At 38.7% G+C, this 24,422-nt stretch overlaps 1 non-coding gene across 1 annotated transcript; it reads left to right on the top strand.

Moving 5' to 3' along the window:
• The first annotated feature begins 6,083 nt into the window (after positions 1-6,083).
• Positions 6,084-6,190, top strand: LOC149494638 (small nucleolar RNA R71). Its single transcript, XR_016321951.1, has one exon. It is a non-coding gene; the product is annotated as a small nucleolar RNA R71 (small nucleolar RNA).
• The last annotated feature ends 18,232 nt before the right edge of the window (positions 6,191-24,422 follow it).

The raw sequence follows: 24,422 nt of genomic DNA, 5'->3' as shown, positions 1-24,422 counted from the left end.
GTCACAAAACACTCTCTCATTACTGCCCCTTTGTCGGCTCTAGCTACCCTTGCAAATTTTTGGCACAACCAATACCCAACATTGAGTAGAATTCCTCTTTCAATGGCCCATAAGAAGTATAACTCATTTAAACTCAGAACCCCATCACTTTCGCTCCTTCCAAAGATAGTATTAGATAAGAATTTATGCACGTATCTAAGGCCAGGATTTTTCAATTTAGAGGCTTTTGAATACCTAGGATTATAATTCACTTCATCAGTAAAATGGTTCCAAGCATTACGTGCATTAAAATCACTAGGTACTTGTATCTGACTATTTTCTGTGGGAAAGCCGAAAATTTGGCTAATCTCATTCACTGACAGTTCAAAATCTCGACTAAGAAGCCTAAAGCGAATCTTGCTCGGGGGAGATGTAGGTAAAAACCGGATAAAAGAGGAATAAGAACTTAGAAATTCTAGAGTTAATGGTGCATATACTAAGTCCTTCATATCAAGAAATTCCCCCCACCCTATCCATCTAAGAGGTTCTAACACAATATCTCTAAGACCCACTTGTGCTAAAGCAGCCTCATCAATGAATCGATTTGGTAAAATAGGCCAAAGGGTTAGTTTTGTGTACCTTTCTTGTTGCTCGGATGAGGCAAACTCGAATGGAAGTGCAGGTGGTGAAGGAGGTTGAGGAGCCATGGAGGATCGCGCAGTTGGGCATTTTTGAGCAGCAACGGAGGATGCGGGTCTGCTGCGTTTGTATCTAGGAGGCATGGTTGGAGTTGATTATATGAAAATTTTGTGTGGAGAGTGTTTGATTTGAGAGAAAAGGGAGAAGAAGAGAGAAAATTTGAGAGAGAAGGGGTGACGGCTAGGGCGTGCTAGATGGGAAATGAGGTGGTTGAAGGCGTGCTCTTTAAATAGGGGCGCCAATTAATACGAGGGTCTGATCGTGGCACGGCCGTGCTTCGAAACACGACCTGGGTGTGCTTTCTTTTGACCTGCAAAATAAAAGAAAGGGCATACCTGGCACGGGCGTGCTTCCAAGCACGCCTAGGGCGTGCTTCTCTCTGACCCTTGGGTTGAAAATTTTCGCGCAGTTAGCACGGGCGTGCTACGGGGCACGGCTGGGGCGTGCTCTTCTCTGACTCTCAAGTTAAAAAATTTCCTGTGGACAGCACGGGCGTGTTATATGGCACGCCTTGGGCGTGCTTTTCTCTGACCTTTCAAGTGAATTTTTCCCTTTTCTATGGCACGGGCGTGTTGAGGGGCACGGCTAGGGCGTGCTCTTCTCTGACTCTCAAGTGTCACCACCTTTAAAAAATGCACGGGCGTGTTGCGAGGCACGCCTGGCGTGCTGGATCCTCACCCCATGGCACTGGCGTGCTCGTTTCTGGATTTTCACTTTTTCCTACAAAAACTCTAACTAAAACAAAAGAACAATTATGGAGAAAATTTGGGAATGTTGCAAATAATGAAACAGAAAATAAAAGAAGTAAATGGAACGAAAATATAATAAGAAAATTATATGGGTTGTCTCCCACAAGCACTTTTGTTTAACGTCGTTAAGTTCGACGCACTTAACCTAGTTTAGGCTAAACGAGACCAATTGTGCTCTTGATGGGCTCAAAGTTGTTACTGTGATAAATTCTCAAACGTTGAGCATTTACCTTGAAACTTCGATTTGACTTACCATCCACTATTTCAATTGCTCCATGAGGAAAGATTTCCTTGATCGTGAATGGTCCGGACCATCTAGAGCACAACTTACCAGGGAATAACCAGAGCCTAGAGTTATAGAGCAACACTTGCTGGCCTACCTTTAGATCCCTCATGATAATGCGCTTATCGTGCCATTGTTTGGTGCGATCTTTGTATATTTTGGCACTTTCATAAGCATGGAGGCGCATTTCATCCATCATGTTTAGCTGTAGCAATCGCTTTTGACCAACTTCCTTTGTATTAAAGTTAAGAATTTGAATGGCCCAAAAAGCCTTATGTTCTAACTCGACAGGAAGATGACAGGCCTTACCGTACACCATGCGATATGGAGACATACCTATAGGTGTCTTGAACGCCGTTCTGTAGGCCCATAGAGCATCGTCTAGCTTTTTGGACCAATCCTTCCTTGATTGTCCAACAGTGGTTTCTAGGATCTTTTTGATTTCTCTGTTAGTGACCTCTACTTGTCCACTTATTTGAGGATGATAGGGAGTACCTACACGATGAGTAACACCATATTTTGCGAGAAGGGAGTCTAAATATCTATTACAAAAATGCTTACCTCCGTCCGTGATTATTACCCTGGGAGTGCCATGCCTTGTAAAAATATTTTTCTTGATGAAGTTCATCACACTTTTGGCATCATTATTTGGAAGAGCAACAGCCTTTACCCACTTTGACACATAATCCACCACCACTAGAATGTATTGATTAGAGTATGATGGTGGAAAAGGTCCCATGAAGTCCAGACCCCATACGTCGAAGATTTCGACCTCAAGGATGCTGTTTAAGGGCATCTCATGTCTCTTCAAAATGTTACCTAACCTTTGACAATGATCACAGAGATGAACATAGTTAAAAGCATCTTTAAATAGACAAGGCCAATACAATCCACTTTTTAATATACGTGCAGCTGTCTTGTTTGCTCCAAAGTGACCTCCACATTCCATTGAATGGCAGAATTTAAGGACACTTTCCATTTCAGTTTCCGGTATACATCTCCTGAATAGCTGATCACTGCAATACTTGAACAAAAAGGGCTCCTCCCAATAGTAGAATTTGATATCATGAAAAAACTTTTTCCTTTGTTGGAAAGAAAAATTGGGAGGAGGAATTTTGTAAACAAGATAATTAACTATGTCAGCATACCAGGGGGTTTGAGCATTTGCCACCAGTAGAAGCTGCTCATGGGGGAAGCTTTCATTGATTTGTAGCTCGCTCGTATCTTCTTCCCCCAATTCAAGCCTGGAAAGATGGTCAGCTACGAGGTTCTCGATCCCCTTTTTGTCGCGAATTTCTAGGTCAAATTCTTGCAATAGAAGAACCCAACGAATGAGTCTCGATTTTGCATCTTTCTTTTCCAGCAAGTATTTGATGGCTGAGTGATCTGTGTAGACTATTGTTTTAGCTCCAATTAGATATGCCCTGAATTTGTCAAAAGCAAAAACAATAGCTAGCAATTCTTTTTCCGTAGTTGCATAATTTAGTTGCGCATCATTTAATGTGCGACTGGCATAATAAATAACATGCAACTTCTTGTCCTTTCTTTGTCCAAGAACAGCTCCAACAGCATGATCACTAGCATCACACATGAGCTCAAAGGGTAAAGTCCAATCTGGTGTAGTGATGATAGGGGCTGAGATTAACTCCTTCTTCAACCTGTTAAAAGCATCTAAACACTCTTTGTCAAAATTAAAAGGAACATCTTTAACTAATAAGTTGCAAAGAGGTTTAGTGATTTTTGAGAAGTCTTTTATGAATCTCCTGTAAAACCCTGCATGCCCAAGAAAACTTCTTATACCTTTAACTGTGTTAGGAGGAGGTAGTTTTTCAATTACCTCAATTTTTGCCTTGTCTACTTCAATCCCTTTTTGAGAGATTTTATGTCCTCAGACAATACCTTCACTAACCATGAAGTGACACTTTTCCCAATTTAACACAAGGTTAGTGTCTTCACATCGTTGCATTACTAAAGATAAATTATGAAGGCATGCATCGAAAGAAGAACCAAACACAGAAAAGTCATCCATGAATATTTCAATAAATTTTTCCACCATATCAGAAAAGATGGACATCATACACCTTTGGAAGGTTGCAGGTGCATTGCATAGGCCAAAAGGCATTCTCCTGTAGGCAAAAGTACCATAAGGACAAGTGAAAGTAGTTTTCTCTTGGTCTTTAGGAGCTATAGGTATTTGAAAGTATCCTGAATAGCCATCTAAGAAACAATAAAAAGGATAACCTGCAAGTCTTTCAAGCATTTGATCAATAAAGGGTAGGGGAAAATGGTCCTTGCGTGTTGCTTTATTTAATTTTCTATAATCTATGCACACACGCCAACCTGTGACTGTTCTTGTGGGAATTAATTCATTGTTTTCATTAGAGATAACAGTCATACCTCCTTTCTTTGGAACAACTTGGACAAGACTTACCCAATTACTGTCAGAAATTGGATAAATGATATCGGCATCCAGAAGTTTGATAATTTCAGCCTTGACTACCTCCTTCATGTTCGGGTTCAATCACCTTTGGTGCTCGATTGAAGGTTTGTAGTCTTCTTCCATCAAGATTTTATGCATGCATACACTTGGGCTTATTCCTTGTAGATCCGAGATAGACCACCCTAATGCTTTCTTGTGCCTTCGTAGAACCTGGAACAACCTTTCCTCTTGATCAAGCGTTAAGTGAGAAGAAATAATAACAGGAAAAGAATGGTCCTCACCTAAGAATGCATGTTTTAAATGAGATGGAAGTTGTTTCAGTTCATGTTTAGGTGGTTCCTTTTCTTTTTCATTCAAGATGCTTGATTCATTAATGTTACTCTCGACATGCAAAGTGTTTTCCACACATTCATCAATAACATCAATTCGAAAACAATCTCCATAGTCCATAGGAAGTTTACAAGATTTAAGTACATCAAAGACAATCTCTTCCTGTCCAATTCTTAGAGTCAACTTACCCTCATAGACATCAATCAATGCTCTTGCGGTTGCAAGAAAAGGTCTTCCAAGGATTAGAGATCCTTCCCTGTCTTCATCAATGTCAAGAATAACAAAATCAACAGGAAAGATGAATGTACCTACCTTTACAAGCACGTATTCTACAATCCCTCTAGGATATTTAATTGAACAATCTGCCAATTGCAGAGAAATCCTTGTTGGTTTGAGCTCTCCCATACTTAGCATCTTAAAAACTTCATAGGACATAAGATTAATGCTAGCAGCTAGATCTACCAAAGCCTTTTCAAAGTCAAGATTACCAATGTTACAAGGGATAGAAAAACTTCCTGGATCTTTTAACTTTGGAGGTAATTTGTTTTGGATAATTGCACTGCACTCCTCCGTTAACATTACCGTTCCTTGATCATCAATTTTTCGTTTCTTGCTCAGGATATCTTTTAGGAATTTAGCATAGCTAGGCATTTGAGCAAGAGCTTCAGCAAAAGGAATATTGATTTGAAGCTTCTTAAATACGTCCAGAAATTTGAGGAAGCTCTTGTCGTCTTATGCCTTTTTTAATCTTTGTGGAAGGGGAACAGGGGGAACATAGGGTTTTACCTTTTCCTATTCTTCTAAGTCAATGATAGGCACCTTTGGTTGTTCTTTTTCTTCCTTTTCTTTCCTTGGTGGTTCATCTAATTGTTTGCCACTTCTCAAGGTGATAGCCTACACTTGTTCTTTTGGATTCTTTTCAGTATTGCTAGGCAACGTACCTTGAGGTCGAGATGCCATCATGTTTGCAAATTGCCCTAGCTGAATCTCCAAATTTCTTATTGCAGCCTGCTGGATTTTATGGTTCTCTCTGGTTTCGTTCATGAACTCCATGTGTGATTTAGAAAGAGCAGTGAGGAGGTCATCATGGGATTTCTTTTCTGGAGGGTGGAAACCTGGTGGTGTGTTCAAGGCATTGTTAGGATTACCATAAGATAGATTGGGATGATTCCTTAACCTGCTATCATATGAATTTGAATAAGGGTAATTCTTTCTTCCTTGATTCATCACATAGTTCACTTGCTCCAAAGTTTGTGGATTTAAAGAGTCCATGATGCATTCTCCAATTCCATGTTGTCCATTGCACCTATCACAAACTTGCATAACAGAATTTACAGGATTAGTAGTTAACATGTCCAATTTCCTTACCATGTTATCTACCTTGGCATTAAGTGCTATAATAGCGTCTATTTCATAGACTCCTGCGGTTCTTCTTCTTTCGGAATTGTTTTGGTAATGGCTATTGCTTGCCATCTCTTCTATTAACTCATATGCTTCATCAATTCCCTTCTTTTCAAAGGATCCACCTGCAGCTGCATCTAGAGTAATTTTGATGTTAGGAGATAATGCATTATAGAAAGTTTGTACCTGTAGCCACTTGGGCAAACTATGATGTGGGCACTTTCTTAACAAGTCCTTGAATCTTTCCCAAGCTTCATACAGGCTCTCTTGATCATGATGAGCAAATGTCATTATCTCATTGCGCAACTTGGTGGTTTTAAGGATGGAAAGAATTTAGCTAGAAACTTTTGAGCTAATTCATCCCATGTTGTGAAGCTCCCAGCGAGACACGATTGTAACCAAGACCTTGCTTTATCCCTAAGAGTAAAAGGGAAAAGTCTTAGCTTGATTGCATCTTCAGAAACACCATTTTGTTTGAATGTGTCACAAATTTCCAGAAAATTGGTGATGTGAGCATTAGGATCTTCACTAGGCAAACCCCCATATTGGATCGAGGTAGAGAGCATTTGGATAATTGCAGGTTTAATCTCAAAGTTATTAGCTTCTACCCTAGGTCTGGTAATACTTGAGGTTGTCCCATTTAGATTAGGTGTTGTGTAATCCCTTAAGGTACGGACCGGATGTTGAAGTGGTGGTCCAACTATGTTCTCGTTTTTGTTTTCATCTTCGTTTTCGTTGACCATGTTTGCTTGTTGTTCGAGTTTTATTTCTCGTGCTTTTCGTGCAGCGTTGGGCCTACAAAAGGTTCTTTCAATTTTTGGATCAAATATTAGAGGTTCAGTCTTCCTTGATCTTCTTTGCATAAAACACCTGGAATAGTTCTTAAAAGAAAATTAAATAAAAATAATAGAGTGTCTAAATTAACAATAGGGTAATTCGTATTGATATTGACACGCCAATCCCCGGCAACGGCACCAAAAACTTGAAGGGTGATTTTCGCAAGTGTACGAAATCGTAACAAGTAATATAGAGTAAGAGAATATCGTATCCACAGGGATTGTATATCAATTACCAAAATTATGTTAACCTATTATTATTTAGACTATAATAAGAGAGAATTGCTATAAAGGAAATAAAATTTAAAGTGAAAACAGAAAGGGATCAAGCACAAAATTTAGGTGAAAAGAAATCAGGGAATTAAACTACTAGGGAAATTGATTTCACTTAATTTTATCCAGCTTATTCCATTAGTTCATTAATCAACTTAATTGTTCAAGTAGGAGAAACAACCCTAGAGTTGCTAACAAGCTCTCCCGATGTATTGTTAGCTATTCTAATCTAGTTTAATTACCTATCTTCCAATAGTGAAGTCAAACATAAATCAGATCCTTAGGTTTTATGGTTGTTTTGTGAGTTCATAACCTAATAATCATTAACTTATGAAAACCCACTTGAGTCAAACCATATAGCTTCCGCGTCAAGTTATTATTCTCAAGTAAATTATTATCTTTTTCATATCAATAACCCTTCTCCCGATAGCAATTATTGAAATAACTTAATCCAGGGGAAATTTTCTGCCTGGAAGCGTTAAGCACAATAATAAGTTATAACAAGAACAATGAAAAATAAATCTAATATTATAAACTGGAATCAAATTAAGTTACATCAATTCCCTAGTATAAAAGTTTAGCTGGACATAGTAAGTAAATAAAACTCAGTCATACTTGAATCGTTCATCATATTTAAAGACAATAATGAAAAGAAAGAAACAAGATGAAGAGTTTAGAAATAAAAACTGTATCACAACTATATGGATGGCTTCCTTGATTCTTGGCACAAATCCTGGATGCTTGAAGCCTTGAGAGAGAGAGAATTATGTAGAGAATTTCACAAAAAAAAAAATGAGATCCCTAGCAATGAGAAGTTCCCCTCTTTATATAGAGCTCCTGAAGGCAAGTGTGACTCCTTTTAGGAAATAGAATCCTTATTTAGTGCACAATCTTCTACAGGAGATCATGACTCTTTAGGCTTTTGATCTCTTCTTGATTAGGACTCCTTTCTCTCCCAAAATAGGTCTAGGTCTTGTTTAGTTTGTTTAGGAAACTCCCCGAGATTGGCCCATGTGAGAAAAAGATTGATTTGCGTATCTATTTCACGCTAGTTCTGTCTGCGTAGCATGGGCGTGCCAGTATGCACGGGCTGGGTGTGCTTAGTTCTGAAAGTCTAGCTAGTGAAGCACGGGGTGTGCTAGGCAAGCACACCCTTGACATCCTTGAGGCACGGGCGTGCCACTTAGCACAGGCGGGGCGTGCTTGCTTCTGCCTCTCCTGCTTGGAATTGCCATGGGCTTGCTAGGTTTGACACACCCCCAATCCTATTTTGGCACGGTCATGCCTTTTGGCACCACCCCGGCAGTGCTCTCTTCTGTCTCTCCTCTGATTTCCTTAGCCTCTAGCACAGTTGTGCCTTCTAGCATGGCCTGGGTGTGCTAGAGGCTGAGTGTCTTGCCTTGTAAAGTTCTTTTCAATGCCAAATTTCTACAATTTTCTCTTAGATTAAGCGGGTTAAGAATCAAGGAAGCTTTAAACAAAATTATACTAGAATTGAATTTAAAATCAAATTAAAGTAATAAAACTTACTACAATTCTAATAAAAACTATATTAAAAACACTATAAAATTAACACCTATCATTCATTCAAATGTTGCTTGTAATCTTTTATCAGGAGATGTGTGGTCATTCTAGGATCCTCTAAATGAGACTAGAATGCCACTCCCTTTTGTTCTTTACCACTTGGTTTACCGCTCTCTTTAATTGCTTTCTTTACTGCTTTACTATAATTTCCATGCATTTATTCATCTTAAAAATTATTTTCACTTGATAAAATATTAATACTTAGGCCAATTTATCGATTATTTTAAAACGGAAAACCTAGTCTCTGAATCCTTCTCAGTTTTGATGATTACTACTTTTTATCCATTTGGGCCAATGTCCGGAGTCAGCATTAGGGTTTTCCTGAGATTTTCCCCTCAAAATAAAAAAAGTAAGTGGTGACTGCTTTTTCAATGAAAGCAATCAGATTAAATGTCTTTTTGTCTTTCACACCTTGAACCCAACTCAGTATGAGCATTCTGATTCCACATTTAACGATTGGACGAGACACTCAGGTTGGGGCCTCTCACCTAGTAGTTCCACCACATGCAAAAAAGTTGCCTTATTTGGAATTATAGAGGGCTTGGGAACCCTCATGCAGTTTGATCACTTAAAAAGATACTAAGTTAAGGAGTTCTGAATTTTCTCTTTTTAATGGAGATGAAATTTTTTTCCTGAAATGGCTCGTACTGGAGAATCTTGTGGTTGTCCTAGTTGTATTGATGTAAGTTGTGAATGGGCTTTTGGTCATAGAGATGGTTTATGTTTAATGTGGCAGCATTCTATAGATATTCAGCTTCTCTCTTTTTCTCCTTATCATATTGATGTGATAGTAAATAAGCAATGGTGTTTTAGTAGATTTCTATAGGCGGACGAAGGATAATATGAAATGTTTATCATGGAATTTATTAGATACTTTGTCTTTTAAGTCCAATTTTCCATGAGTTGTGGGGTTTCAATTTAATGAAACCTTGTACCACTTTGAAAAGTCTAGAGGACATCCAAAACCTTAACAATTCCTTGATGATTTTCACATTATGCTTAACTAGTGTAATTTGATTGATTTGGAGGTTATCATGGTTTGCGGTACACATGGAGTAATGGTCAGGTTGGAGGTGATAATATGAGGAGCAACTAGAAAGGTATATTGGCATGATAGAATGGTTTGTGCTTTTCTTTAAATTTAGAATTGATCAACTCATTAGACAAGTTTTAAATCACTGTGCTTTGAAATTAACTTGGCTCTCATCCTATATTTAGAAAAAAAAATTATTTCATTATGAAAAGATGTGGCTTAAGTATGACATTACAAAAAAAGACCAATTAGTGACTGACATTATCCATCGCTAATATCGACATAAATGATCGAAAAAAGACATTTAGGACCAATTTATGACAACCACAATTTGGTTATACAAAACCTGCTTGGTAATTCATTAGTGACCAAAATTTACATTGGTCGCAATTTAGTGAGGAAGAGAAACGGTTGCAATATTAAAATATTCGATCGCAAAATCTATTCTTTAAGTCAACCTATTATTCATCTCACATTCATCGCAAAAGTGTCGGTCGCAAAAGTGTCGTAATTAGAACGTTAAAGTGGTCACAAAATAGTATCTAATCTGTCGCAAAATGTAATTTAGCAATTATTTGGCTGTTGCTGATCGGTCACTAAGCGGTTGCAAAATATGGGATTACAAGAAAAAATTACTTAAAAATGGCAAAAAAAACCATAAATTTTTGCACCTGTTAGAAAACTCACATCATCTAGAAGCTCGTAATCATTCCAAAATTTATCGAAAATATGAAATCAGTACACAAATGTAATATTTATAAATAAAAAAATCCTAAAAAGTTCCAAAATCAAATCTACGGGTCTAAGTCATGAGGTTTCTGTACAAGGAGCTACAGTGTCTGCAGGAGCGCTGTAGTGTAGGAAGCAGTTGTTGCAGTGCTGGTGGGATGTGCGACAGGTGATGGAGAACGCCGAGGAGGATGAACAAGAGTCAGGATATGCAACTACAGCTGATGGAGTCAGTGAATCCGATGAAGTAGGAGGATCTGCAACTACAACTGAGTGTGCATAGTGGTGAGGTGCTTGTGACTCGAGGGCGTACACCTTCCTCTTCTCGCCTCTTAAGACATCCCAATATAGCTGTAGCTCATCAATAGTCGATTGTACTCCACATTTAGGCTATGAAGACATTACACACTCTTGAGTTGTACTGTGATTATCCTAAAAATAATAATTTGATTATTAGAGACAATGAAATTTGGAAACATAATTTTAATGCAAAAATAAGCTAAAATGTTAAATTAAGACATGCCTTTTAATTACATTAACGGTACTTGCTCGCCTATCAGCAAATGTCTGCCCATCATGGTCCTTCGTGTGGTTTACTTGAAGACCTCGATTGATGTAGGCTCCTGACCCAACTTTCTCGCCTATATTGCATTGCGGTTCAATAGTACAATTAATATCTACATCAGTAATCCATTAAGAATAGTTTTACGAGTTTGTTTTTCTTACCAATCACTCTATCATCTCTGCAGCAAATATGAAGCCGCTAACGTGTCTCGAAGGACCTGCTCCTAGACCACAGTCTCCCTCTACCTGTTATGCACATATATCTCACACTTTCTTATAAAATTAGTTTGCCGCCAAAGGCTCCTGCCAAACCTCCCATATCTCCTGAGAAACACACGGTTGCTTCTTCTCTCTCCTCCGCATCCTATATGTGAAGTTAGAATACTGATGTGCACACTGTTTCTCCGAAGCCACCCTCAACATGGCTATAATAGCCTCCTCCTATATAAATAGCTTCTGCAAAATTTAACAACAACAATTTCTACATTTTCATTTGTCTAGTTGATTATATAATCCTCTAAATATTTTGTTTAAAAAGTTACAATATACCTTAAACTCATCTTAATAGAAGTCTTTTGACTCTTGTGGTACTGTCTGCCATGTGTATCTGTAGACCCTTAAACTTTTCCCTTAAAAAAGTTCAACGATAATACACCATTTTTTCACATAAAATTGAATCGAGATTCTCGATCGCCTTAGTTTTTGGATCGATGGTCCATGGCTAAGATTACCAACGTGTTTAAACACTTTTACCTTTATGAGTTACTGGGCGTTTTGCAACGAAACCGAGCTTAGGAAATGCGTCGGGCTCACCCGGCACCCTTCCAGGTGCACGGTCTCATTTTGCGTGCCATCCAGTCTGATTTTGTGAAAGTGGACCGGTCCCATTGCGGGGCCCAACAGTGGCATTTTTGCCACATCAGTCGTAAAATGGGGCCGCCTACTCTCATTTGCCTATAAATGGGCATTAGGGAGTGTGTAAATGGAGGATTCTTTTTGGAAATAAGGGGAAGTTTTTGCATTTTGAAAACTCAACCAAAGAAATCTAAAGGCAACTTGTGTTAAACATTGAATTTGAGTTAAGAACTTATTGTTAATCAATCAAAACTTCCTCTAGACAATCTAGAATCCTAAAAACACACACTCTAATCTTGAATCTCGGATTTTTGGATCAAGGGCCAAGTGTTGGGTCTCCCTTCATCTATTTTTGAGCAAATCATCAAAGAAATCACGAAAGTAGTTTCTGAGAACCTTTAAACGCTTTCTTCATCTTTTTCTTTGCTTTGTCGGTGTTTAAAACACCATTTCTAGTCCTGGTTGTGAGGGAAACCCAGGATCAACCAAACAGGGGTTTCTACACCTCTGTGGTGCGAGACCAACAATAGTGGCATGCGCCACTTCCCTGTGGCTCATGCCACAAGTGCCCAAAAACCTCTTGTTCTTACCCAATAAACATCCTGATTCGGTGGCCAAGCTCCGACCTTAAAAGGTTTGTGATGCATATTAGGTCATATATGGATCAAATAAACAATTAAAACATGATTTTGAGCAGTCATTGGTGGATTTGTTCATCCTAAAAGGAAGAACATCAAGATCATGAGCTCAAATCTTATTAAAATCTTTAAATTTCTGTCATTAAGTTATTGTCCTTTACTTAACTAGCATTTTATTACTTCTGTTCTTTATATTTCTATCCTTTAAATTCTTGTTATTTAGTTTAATGTTCATTGTTATTGTGCTAACCCTTTATTTATTAATCTTATTTCATTTACATTCATCATATTCATGCTCATTGAATGCTTGTTATGTTGTGATCTTATAATTAATATGTACTTCTGTGGATATTTGTTATTCTTTATGTTTGTGGCTTGTGGTTTGGATTTATTTTTAACTTAAGTTTTATTGCAAAATGTAAAGCGTCCATAAGGATTCCTATTAAAGCTTACTTGTAATAGATAGGTTGGGTTTGGGAAATTTGGAGGGTTTGAGGGTAGATTGTAATGATTAGGGTGGTTTGTAACTCTATTCTCCTCACCTCCCCTTCTTTGGTTGATTTATTTTATGTTGTATGGATAAGATTAAATGTATGCTTGACATGTTTTCCAAAAATGCATAAAAGGTTTTTCATCTCAATTTTTAGTTAATTGCATTATTAAATAATTGTGAATTAATGGATAGTTAGGAGGCTGGTTTAGCCGGGCGAAATGGGTACCTAACACCTTCCCATTTCATAGCTAACTCCCTAACCCTATCTTTGGTTTAAAATCAGATTAGTCGATTCCAAAGAATCATCTAATTTGAGAATTTTCCCTAATAAGGGTGGTGACTCTAAAATAAAACTCATATCAAAGTAAGAGAACCTTTTTCTGAGGATTAAACGGGTTTAAATAAAGAGAAAACCATTTTATTAAATAAAATAAATCAAGACCGTTTGATTCGATTCTTTCTAAATCTTTTGGGAAAAATTCGACATCCTCAGTATCCCTCCTTATCAAAAAGCAGCTTGACAATCCTCGTAAAAGCCTTGATGCTTCACAAGATAGATGAATGTTGTGGAATATGAAATGTGATAAGTTTATTTCATATATGAATAAGTTTCATAAATGAAGTTTAATTTCTTTGTCCAAAAGAAAAGGTCAAATAATACCTATTGTCCTGCCACCAGGCGAAGAGTCTTACGTTGGTCAGAGGAAGAAGCTGATTTCAAAAGATAAAAATATATACAACATTATCAGTAAAGAATGATAATTTCATATATATTTATATAACATATTTAAATAACAATATATACAATTACCTAGTGCAAAAGGGGATGGTGCAACTAGAAAAGAATCTGCAGGTCCAGCAAATACTGCAGAAGAAGAAGGGATAGAAGGAGATGGAGGTAAAGGGGTCGAATGGAAGACGACAAAAGCCCAGCTGTACTAGAAGGCGAAAGACGTAGAGGAGGGCTAGAACTCACTTGTCCACGTCCACTATGTCCTCGATTGGGTCTCCACTATGTCCCATGCCGAGCGCATCTAAAGATGCCCCCTCTCCTCTAGTCATCTATAGTATCAACATGCATTTATATAAAATTAAGTGACTAACACTATATATATGATATGAGTTAAAAGAGCATGTTATACACTTATAATTAAAACCAATAAATATTATTGGATATTAAAATTATCGTTCAATAACGAAACAACATATTTATTTATTTATTGAAATAGTATAATGCCTTTAGTTGTCTTTATCTTCTTCATATTCATATCCTTCCTTCATTTCTTCTTCTTGTTTTCCTTCTTCATCTTCTGAAGTATCAAGGACTATACATTGTTTGTCATCCTTTTCATCTAACGAACCTATGTCAACATAAGTCGCATTTTCCATCATCCAGTCTCTTGATTTAATCTTCGATTATCTGCACTAGTTGTGTATCGATATCATCTTTTTAAAATGGCTCAAATGTTGAGACTAAAGCAAATTGCTTAATTTGAAATTCTTGTACAACTAATCTAACTTCAATTTTGCATACCGCCATGATCTTGTTTTAACGATGTATATGGGACATAGTACACCTGTGCAGCTTGTATCGCCAGCACGAAAGGTTCATGCTTCATGTATCTTCTTCTATGATTAATATCTACAAAATTATACTTCGAATGAAGCTTCATACCGAGGTTGGTTATGGGATCAAACCATTCACAATTGAATAAGATTGTGTTTTTTATTCGTAAAGCTGGATATTCTAACTCCAAAACCTCAATCAATTTCCCGTAAGAATCATTACATTCATCAATGTAGTTGGATCCCATTATATAAACCCTACTTGCCATTATTTTTGTTTATCCCATAACCTTCAATGTAAAACTTGTATCTATTAACAAAGTAGCCAAAGTATACATTTGCTACTAGAAGAGGTCTTGCTAGATCAACAATGAATTTGTTACTAATGTTAGTAGCAGCGCACAATATGTAAAAATTTCATGCACTAAAGAGGAAGAATAAATCACATTGCATAAAAAGTATGTTCCAAAATTCTATATATAGAAACAGTTATATAGCTAAAAGACTGAACAAAGGTCACTCTTGTCTGTAGGTTAATCTCCAACTTTTGACCGATTCGCTATCGATTTGAACCGCACCTTTTGTAACTAATTTATATTCATATGGGGTTATTAAAAATATGCGTTCATAGTCCTTTAATTGCATGCTTAGGTTTATGCATTTAGATAAATGCTTAAGCTTTTAAATATATGCTTAGACTTTTAAATACATGCTTTTAGGCTTTAACAATTAGATACATATTACTAGGCTTAGTATTATATACATGATTTAACACTTAATTACATGCTTCAGAATTTTAGTATTTAGATATACTTTTTAGGACTTAATATGCATTCCTTCAATTAAGACCCTTGGCTTTGATGTTGTAATGCATGTAAAATCCTTTACCTTGATGTATGTTGATTCAATGTTAAGAATGCATGGTGCCTTGATTTTGATATGCATGTTGCTTCCTTTCTTCTAAAACTTGATGACTGCAGCGAAAACACTTTTCTTCTTAAAACTAGACAACTAAAGCCAAAAATTCTTTTCTTTCAAATGGCGACTAAAGCAAAATTGCTTTTCTCTTAAACATGGCGACTCAATCTAAAATTGTTTTCTTTTAAACTTGGCGACTAAAGCCAAAACACTTTTCTTTTCAAAATATGTCGACTAAAGTCAAAATGCTTTTCTTTCTGTTGACGCGTGTTTTTATGCCCCCGCCTAACCTAATGAGGATATAAGGATGCGAAATAGGGAATCAGGGTCAACCAGAAGCGTTTTTAACTAATAATTGATTTAAACCAGTTCAAGGAGTCTAACCTGGGCTAGGGTTGCGTCACGCAGCTACAAGTTGCATGACAGCACTAGTAGTTACGTCACGCAACTTTAACCAGGATGACATCACTTGGACAAGCCCGTGTAACTGTTTTTGCTTTTGTGTGGATACACGGCAACTGTACGAAAAGTAAGCTGCGTCACGCAGCTCTCGGGTCCGTCACGCAGCTGTTAGTTGCATGACGCAGCTCTGTTCTGTTGCCCTACCCATATAAATACAACATTTTCATTCTTAAAACGGGACTTTTTCTCTGGACTTTTGCAGTTTTGGATTGAGAGAAATTTTAAGAGCTTAGTGCGGCTAGGGTTTTCTCCAAGAACTCCAGTGAGTTACCTTGAAGAAGATCAAGCCATTAGAGATAATAGATTAAAAATACAAAACAAAAAAAGTCATAAAAAAGAGAAAAAGAGAGAAAAGGAAAGAAAAGAAAGTTTTTATTGTTAAAACTTGGTAACAAACACTTCTGGGATCGTGAAGTTCTATTCTTAAATCACTTAAACCGCATGCAATCCTCGAATCTGAGGGTTAGGTAACTATCTAAACCCTCCTCTTTATTCTTAGTTATTTATTTGTTAAAAATCTTGATTTCTTAGTGTTTGGTTAGTTTGGTTTTGATTAAGTAACATTCTGCCTGTTATTGAGTGTTTCTGAGTAATATTAAACGACTGTTGATAAAAAGAACACGTAAAAAGGGTAGTTTGAAAGGTAGTTACGGACCAGAGCAGCTGCGTCACGCAACTACTACCTGCGTGACACACCTGTTCATGTCCAAAAGAAGTTGACTTTGCCTGCACCACCTGCGTGACGAAACTATTCATGTGCGTAATTTTTATTTCGTTTTTATATTTTTATTTAATATTATGTTTTAAATAAGTGATTGATGAATCTGGAAATTTTGTTAAGGTCACGAACAGATGCGTCATGCAACTAGGAGTTCCGTGACGCAGCTGTTCTTCATAGAACAGCTGCGTGACGCAGCTGTTCTTCATAGAACAGCTGCGTGACGCAGCTGTTCTTCATAGAACAGCTGTGTGACGCAACTGTTCTAGGGTTCCAATATAATATTTTTATTTTATTTTAATTTCATGTCATTAAATAAATGTTTAATTTTAATTCAAGAAATAACCAATGATGGGCAGACTATGTTTTAATCAAATCAAACAAGTTAATTTACTATTATATATGATTTTGAGATTTTAGGATTTACTGAATTTATATTGTTTAAGTTGTATTTTAATCCGGTTTGTGGCCCGCCTTTAACCATAAGGCAAGAGCGGGTCTTTTAATTATTTTTGCTATGGGTGGATGATGGATGTGATTATGAATGGTTATGAATGCAATGAATGAACCTATTTGGGACGATTAATTAATTTTTCACATAGGAACTCGGTTCGACTTATTCGGGTTGGGTTTAATTAAATAAATTGGCTTTTCTAAAATAAAAATAAATTAGAAATTGTAGGTAAAAAGAGGCCGGTTTTCCCGGCGTCGGCTTCCAACGGGCCGACGTACCCAATTCCCTTACCTAGAATCGTACTTGGTACGCCTGATCAGTCTTTTAAATAATTGGCCTTAAATAAAAATTGGGTTAAATGAAGTCACTTTTACAAAATAAAATTGGAAACAATCCCATTGCCGAAATAATCGGTGGCGACTCAAATATTTTATAAGACCGATTTATCGGCATCGCATTCCCAAAAGGTTTTATCACCACTTTCTCAATAAAAAATCACAATTCAAGTAAAATCATAGAGAAGTTTTCCGAGGTCCCTTCCGGGGGTTTGGGGATCTCAATTGGGCGAAAATAGATTGGCGACTCCGCTGGGAATTCTGCATCCACTAATCCCCGGTTATTTTTAATTAAGTAGTTGCAATTAGGAATTGACTCTAAAAGCCTACTTTTTCTAAATAAAATTGAATAGAAAAGCCGATGGAAAATTCTTTAATCGTCCGTATGTGCTTAATTGCTTTATTTGCTCTTTTAGGATTTTTGCTTTCATGCCGCATCTCTCTCTTCTCACCACTTTCTACCCATATCACCCTTCGGTACTGTTGTTAACTTTGACGGTGGATCTAACCTAAACCTCGCGTTTTAGGTACATCCATTCGAGAATTAACAATACTACCAACCGCAAGCCTAGTGCCTTAAAGGTGCGTCAAAAGGAGTAGGCCCAACAAAGCCCGAATCCTGTTTGCGGAACCCAGACTTTGTAAGCCTAATAAGACTAAAGCTAATGCATATAGTCAAAAACTGTAGTCACTTCCCTTAAGGAAACACCCGATTCTGTTTGCTGTTGATATGCCGCATTCATTTCCGAGAGTTGATATCGTCAATCTCAAAACCCCCTGTTGGTTTGTCGAGATTAGACCAATTCCTAGGAAACAGATGTCGGAATTTATACCAATGGAATCTGTGTGTGCGAAAAATAAGGTTGGAAGGCATGCATTTCCCAACTCCCATTCCCTTGTATGTTATAAACTGTACATATGTTGTGACATTCATGCACCATGTAACATTTTTCTTTTTTAGCCATTCATTATTAAGAGCTAATTTTTGGTATGGACATTTGACCTTGGTCTTGAGACTGGACCTCAAATTCGTTTTGAATAATATAATGCAATCACTCATAGCGAATTTATACCCAAAAGAAAAGGGAGATATAAGGGGGTTGCGATTCCTTTGTATTTTTACATTTTTCGCATTATCTGAAAATAAGTGAGAGATTACAAAATTTGTAATAAAACAAAATAAGATCCTGCTTGGGGCCATATGTTCCAAGGCAAAAAGTAAGGATACAAAATAAATATACAATGAAATAAAAATAACAAAATGTCCCGCTTGGAAATTCTTTCGTTTCAAGGCAAAAGTTAGGGACTTGAGAGAAAATAGTCGACCGTAAATCCAAAAGGAACGGTCGACGACAGATAATGCCCGAAATGTTCAAATACAAAATAAGTTATTGCCATATTATTCACACCGAATTTTGGGTCCAGTCGTTGAAATCGAGATCTTATTTCCATACCGGTCTTTAGCACATTAGAAATGCATTTCTCATCCTATGTGCTTTCATTTTCTCATGCATACATGCAGGACCCGCTTTAACTCAGACATTTTTTGTCAGAATTGATTTTTCCCGGGAAATTGCTTTGAGAACTTGGCACCGACGCCCTGGTCAACGCTTAGTCAGAACATCCCCAATCCCCGAGCCTACTCCAGTCAGTTCTGTGAATTATTCAAGTTTGTCGAATTCAGATTCTGATTCAGATCGAGTAGAAATGGCTGATGACATGGAGAATGAGACCGAGTTCTCTCAAGCCCAGATAAGAACCATTGCTTAGATAGTAGCTGCTGCTCTCACCCAAGATAGGGCACAGAATCAGACTCCTCCTACATCAAGTAGCCAGCCTGTGGTTGAAGAGAGAGAAATCCCAGAACCTGCTTCAGATAATCAGGCCTCTGTGGCTAACACCGTCCCAGTCGAGAATGATGTAATCAAGCAACTTGCTGAGCTGAAGGACAAAGTTGAGAAAATGTCTGTAGTAAAGGAAAAGGACCCGATCACCAACTTCCATATAACAGAATATGTCTTGCACCCCACCAGCTCCACTTCATTCAAAACGTTCAAGCATACTGTGTTTGAGGGAGATAATGACCCGCGGTCCCATCTGTCTGAATTCCTCCGGGTTTCTCAAATGAACCGATACAATGAGGAGGATGTTTTACGAGCATTCCCACAAACACTACATAAGAGTTATCGGAGGTGGTATGATGGTCTAGATATGGAGACACAGAAGAATTGGGTCAAGCTGCAGATCGCTTTTCTTAAGCACTTTAAGACTGATGATAGTGATGAATTTAGCTTGCGTGATTTGGAGAGTCTGAGACAGGAGAAAGATGAAAGCTTCTCTGACTATTATAGGAGATGGAGAACCAAATTGTTCATGGTCCAGACAAGGCCGAAAGACCAAGAATTAATCAGAATTTTCAGTAGAAGCTTGTTACCCTTCTTCAAAGAGAGAATGTTGACCCAACCTCTCACTGATTTTGCTCTAGTTCAAAGGGCTGGTTTGAACATAGAGGAGCTGTATAAGGAGGAAAAGAAGAAGAGTCGAGGGTTTGGCAATTATCGGACCTCCTACAATGACAGAAATGCCGGAAATAGCAACCTGAACCGGTCAGGAAGTAGCAACACAGTGGGGGTTTGTCAATGAAAGAGTGAGAAGAGAATTCACCGATCTCAGAAGACCTTTGAGTACGGTCATGAGGTCCTATATTAAGAATGGAGTGCTTTCCAAGCTGCCAGTTAATCCGACCAAACCTATTTGGGGTAGGTATATGGATCGGAACTGCGACTACCACTAGTGTAAGGGGCATTCAACTGATGAGTGTTTCAGGTTGAGGCACGACATTCAAGATCTGATAGACAGCGAAAAAATTACCAAGCCTTCTGAGAAGAACAAGCCAAGCACAAAGAACAATCCACTACCACAATACCAGTACAACTATCCATCCCCCAAAGCTCAATCGGGTGGATCAGTCAATGCAATCGGAAGTGGCTTGCCGGAAGAGCTTGTGTTGGTAGAGGCTGAATGGGAAGAAAGAATGTGTGCCATGCTGAACATATGGGACGATTGTAGCAGTGATGAAGAAGAAGGGAAGATGCCCGTGAAAATAGAAATTGAGAAGAGCATTACTGTAAAGGTGGGCGAGGTACCAGAGAGTGAAGACGAGCAGATTCAGCTCGCAATCTAGAAAAGCTTAGCCGATCAGGAAGAGAAATGGTATTATAGCAACGAGGAGGATGTGAATGAAGTAGGCATCCAGAGCTTAACCCGAAGCGGATGAGTGTATAATCCCGACAGCAGTGTTCAGGCTAAGGGAAAAGAAGTTGCCATTGATGGCATGAGGAAAAAGACAACAGAAAAGGGCAAAGAACAGCCCAAAGAAAAGAAGAAGGAAGAGGAAGTAGGGAAAATGCAGAAGAAGACCATCGAAGTAGGTGAGAGCAGTCAAAACCGAGCACCTAGTGGTGCAACGGTAAACTTAATGTTGAGCCAGTTGCAGAGGACAAGGGCAGATATTTCATTATGGGATTTGCTAATAGCATCCAAAGAGCATAGGGCATCTTTGTTGGAAGCCATGACCTTTGTTAGAGTGCCTGCCCAGATCCAGAGTGTAGATATGATCAATGTGTTGCAACGTAGAATTGGCGAGATCACTTTCTTTGATTCGAACCTCCCGCCAAAAGGAAGAAACCACTTCAAGCCATTATACATTCAGATTGCTGTCAACGGGCGCAAAACCCGAAATGTAATGGTGGGCAACGGGTCAGCCCTATGTGTATGCCCATTGAAGATGCTATCCAAGTTCAAAATTGAGGAGTCAGAACTTGAACCATCTAACATGGTGGTTAAAGCTTATGACAATACCATGTGCAATGCAAAAGGAACTTTCAGAATGAAGATCTCCACAGCGGCTATAGACAGTTGGGTGGATGTGGTCGTCCTGGATATTCTGGCCAACTATGCACTGTTGTTGGGAAGGCCATGGCTACATCCCCTAGGTGCAATTCCGTCCACCTTGTACAGAAAAGTGAAGGTTCTATGGGGTACGGAGGTGGCGACCATTAACGCGCAAGAGGACTTGAATGTTGCAGCTGTAGAAGGCTTGGAGGCGGCAGTGCCTTTGTCTGGTTTCCAGGTGGCAGTGATTGATGTGCCCATTAATGAGAGTAAGAGTGCAGTAAACAGAATGAGTCCTTTTTCTAAGAAAATGATGAAAAAGATGCAGTGGCAGTATGGCAAAGGGCTAGGCCGGGAGCTACAAGGAAGGTTTGAACCTCTCTCATCAGCATATGGACAACAAGATAGACGTGGGCTGGGATATTCAGAGAACAGAAAGAAGGAGAAGTATGAGATCCAGTCTCCGGTTAGAGAGCCAAATCTGAATCAGATCTTCTTTGTCCCAAAGGCTTCAGGGAAATTTCAGAGTAGAGGGAAGACCTACCCTGGCCTGGAAATTTTCATGACAGACTTTGAAGAACAACTGATCAAGTCTCCTGAACCTTCCTTCGAACAGCTGGTTGAAGGCACAAAATTCATGGTGAGTATGGTTCAAGCTAGCAATGGCACTGAATGGTCGAAAAGAATATCTGAGTTTGAAAACTTCTTGGGGATTGGGGATGAAGCTTCCAAGATGGTGCAAGAGCAGAAGGCTAAGACAAGGATCCTCCAGTCAGTACTAGCTGCTGAAGATGCTGAAGAAGCAGAGAGGAAGGTGATGAAGATGGCGGAGCATGGAGAGGCCAAAGCAGAAGCTACCCTGGAAGCAAAAGAAGATGCAGATGCAGATGAAGTAATTCAAGCAATAAGGAACACTTGTGATGAATGTATTGAGCAGGCTATTAATCCTGTCTTTTGTTTTTCTGATTTTTGTTTTAAGAACAATATGGATGGTTTCCCTTTATTATTTCGATCAATGGAAGTGAACTTTGACTATTTGTTTTCTTATTTTCCTGATTGTCACGTTCATGGCATTGATTATACCACGCGCATATTTGACATAAATGCATTGCATCATTTTGCATTTAATTTAAGCACCACCGAAGATCCTAAAATAATCGAAATCGGATCAGACTTTAAACCTGAACTTAGACAGGATCTTCAAGAATGTATCCGAAGAAATTCAGAGGCATTTGCCTGGAGCTATGCTGACATGCCAGGAATTGACAGATCAATAGTAGAGCACTTCATTCCTACTAATCCAGGTGTTAAGCCGGTGAAACAGAAGAGGAGACGGGTCAGACCAGAATGGCAGGATAAGATCAAAGCTGAGGTCCAGAAGTAGTTGGATGCAGGATTCTTAGAAGTAGTACACTATCTGAAATGGTTAGCCAATATAGTCCCCATGCTGAAGAAAGATGGGAGGATACGGGTCTGTGTTGACTACAGGGACCTAAACAAAGCCTCGCTTAAGGATGACTTTCCACTGCCGCACATAGATGTTTTGATCGACAGTGCTGCCGGAATGGGATGTTATTCTATCATGGACGGATTCTCCGGATACAACCAAATACTGATGGCCTTAGTTGACAAGCACAAGACTGCCTGCACCATGGACTTTGGTACCTTTTGCTATAGAGTGATGCCATTTGGACTGAAGAACGTCGGGGCAACATATCAGAGAATGGCTACAACATTATTTCATGACATGATCCATAAAGGATTGGAAGTATATGTAGATGATATGGTGATCATGACAAGAACACAGGAAGAGCACGCAGAAATGCTAGAAAAGTTCTTTGCACGGGTCAAGCAGTATAACTTAAGACTCAATCCTAAAAAGTGTGTATTCGGAGTAACGAAAGGGAAGTTGTTAGATTTTGTTGTAGGACCTAATGGGATTGAGGTTGACCCCGACAAAACAAAAGCCATTAAGGATCTGGAACCTCCAAGAACAGAACGTCAGGTGAGAAGCTTCTTGGGAAAAATTCAGTATATCAGTAGGTTTATTTCAAGGCTATCCATCACTTGTGTTCCGATTTTCAAGCTACTTAAGAAGAATCAGTCGGTTAAGTGGAACGAGGACTGCCAGAAAGCCTTTGATCACATAAAGAAGTATTTGATGAATCCACCAGTGTTGAGTTCGCCTAGACCAGGAGAACCTCTGATCCTGTATTTGTCTATAGAGGATGCAGGAGTTGGAGCAATGTTGGTACAGTCGGACGCTGCTGAAGTAGAAAAGGCCATTTATTACATTAGCAAGAAACTACTGCCTATCGAGGAGAAGTACAATTTGGTGGAGAAAACGTGTATGGCAGTAGTGTGGTCGATAAAGAAGTTAAGGCCTTACTTTGATTCCTTCAGGGTCACTTTTGTTTCCAAAATTGATCCTCTGAAGTATCTGTAGAGAACGCCTACTCTAGAAGGACGGCTATCCAAATGGTTAATTCAGATGTCTAGTGTGGATGCAGAGTTTGTAACGGAGAAAACGGTCAAAGGTCGGGTTGTGGCAGAATTCCTGGCAGAAAATCCAATTACAGATGACGAATCATGGGAATTGGAGTTTCCAGATGAACATTTGCTGTGTGTCGAAACAGGGGCTTGGAAATTGTACTTTGATGGGTCAGCCAACAGAAATGGAGCCGAAGCTGGTATTGTTATAGAAGCACCTAATGGCGAGGTCACAACAATGTGTAAAAGATCGTTGTTTCCGGTCACTAATAATATGGCCGAGTATGAAGCATGCATCATGGGAATGGAAGCTCTTCTTGCATCAGGTGCTAAGGAAGTCGAGGTGATAGGAGATTCATTATTAGTTATCGAACATGCCAATGAGAGATGGAAAGTAGAAGAAGAGAGATTGAAGCCCTATGTTGAGTACTTGTTGAAGAAGGCAGCACTCTTTGATAAGATCACCTTCACTCACATAGGAAGAACTTATAACAGAATTCCGGATGCCTTGGCAAATTTAGCATCGGCTTGGCAGGATTTGAGTAAAATTCCGAAGAAACCGTTTATCATTACCGCAGCCAATATCCCGTGCTATGAAGAACATTTTGTGAATCAGGTGGAGTCGGAGGAAGAACCCTGGTTTACGGATATCCTGCAGTAGATGAGAGACGGAACCTTTTCTGATGATGCGACAAAAGA

This window comes from Jatropha curcas, chromosome 7 (assembly GCF_041381405.1).
Source record: "Jatropha curcas cultivar XTBG-Jc1 chromosome 7, XTBG_Jcur_1.0, whole genome shotgun sequence".
NCBI classification, from domain to species: Eukaryota; Viridiplantae; Streptophyta; class Magnoliopsida; order Malpighiales; family Euphorbiaceae; genus Jatropha; species Jatropha curcas.
This window is presented reverse-complemented; position numbering and strand designations above follow the sequence as displayed.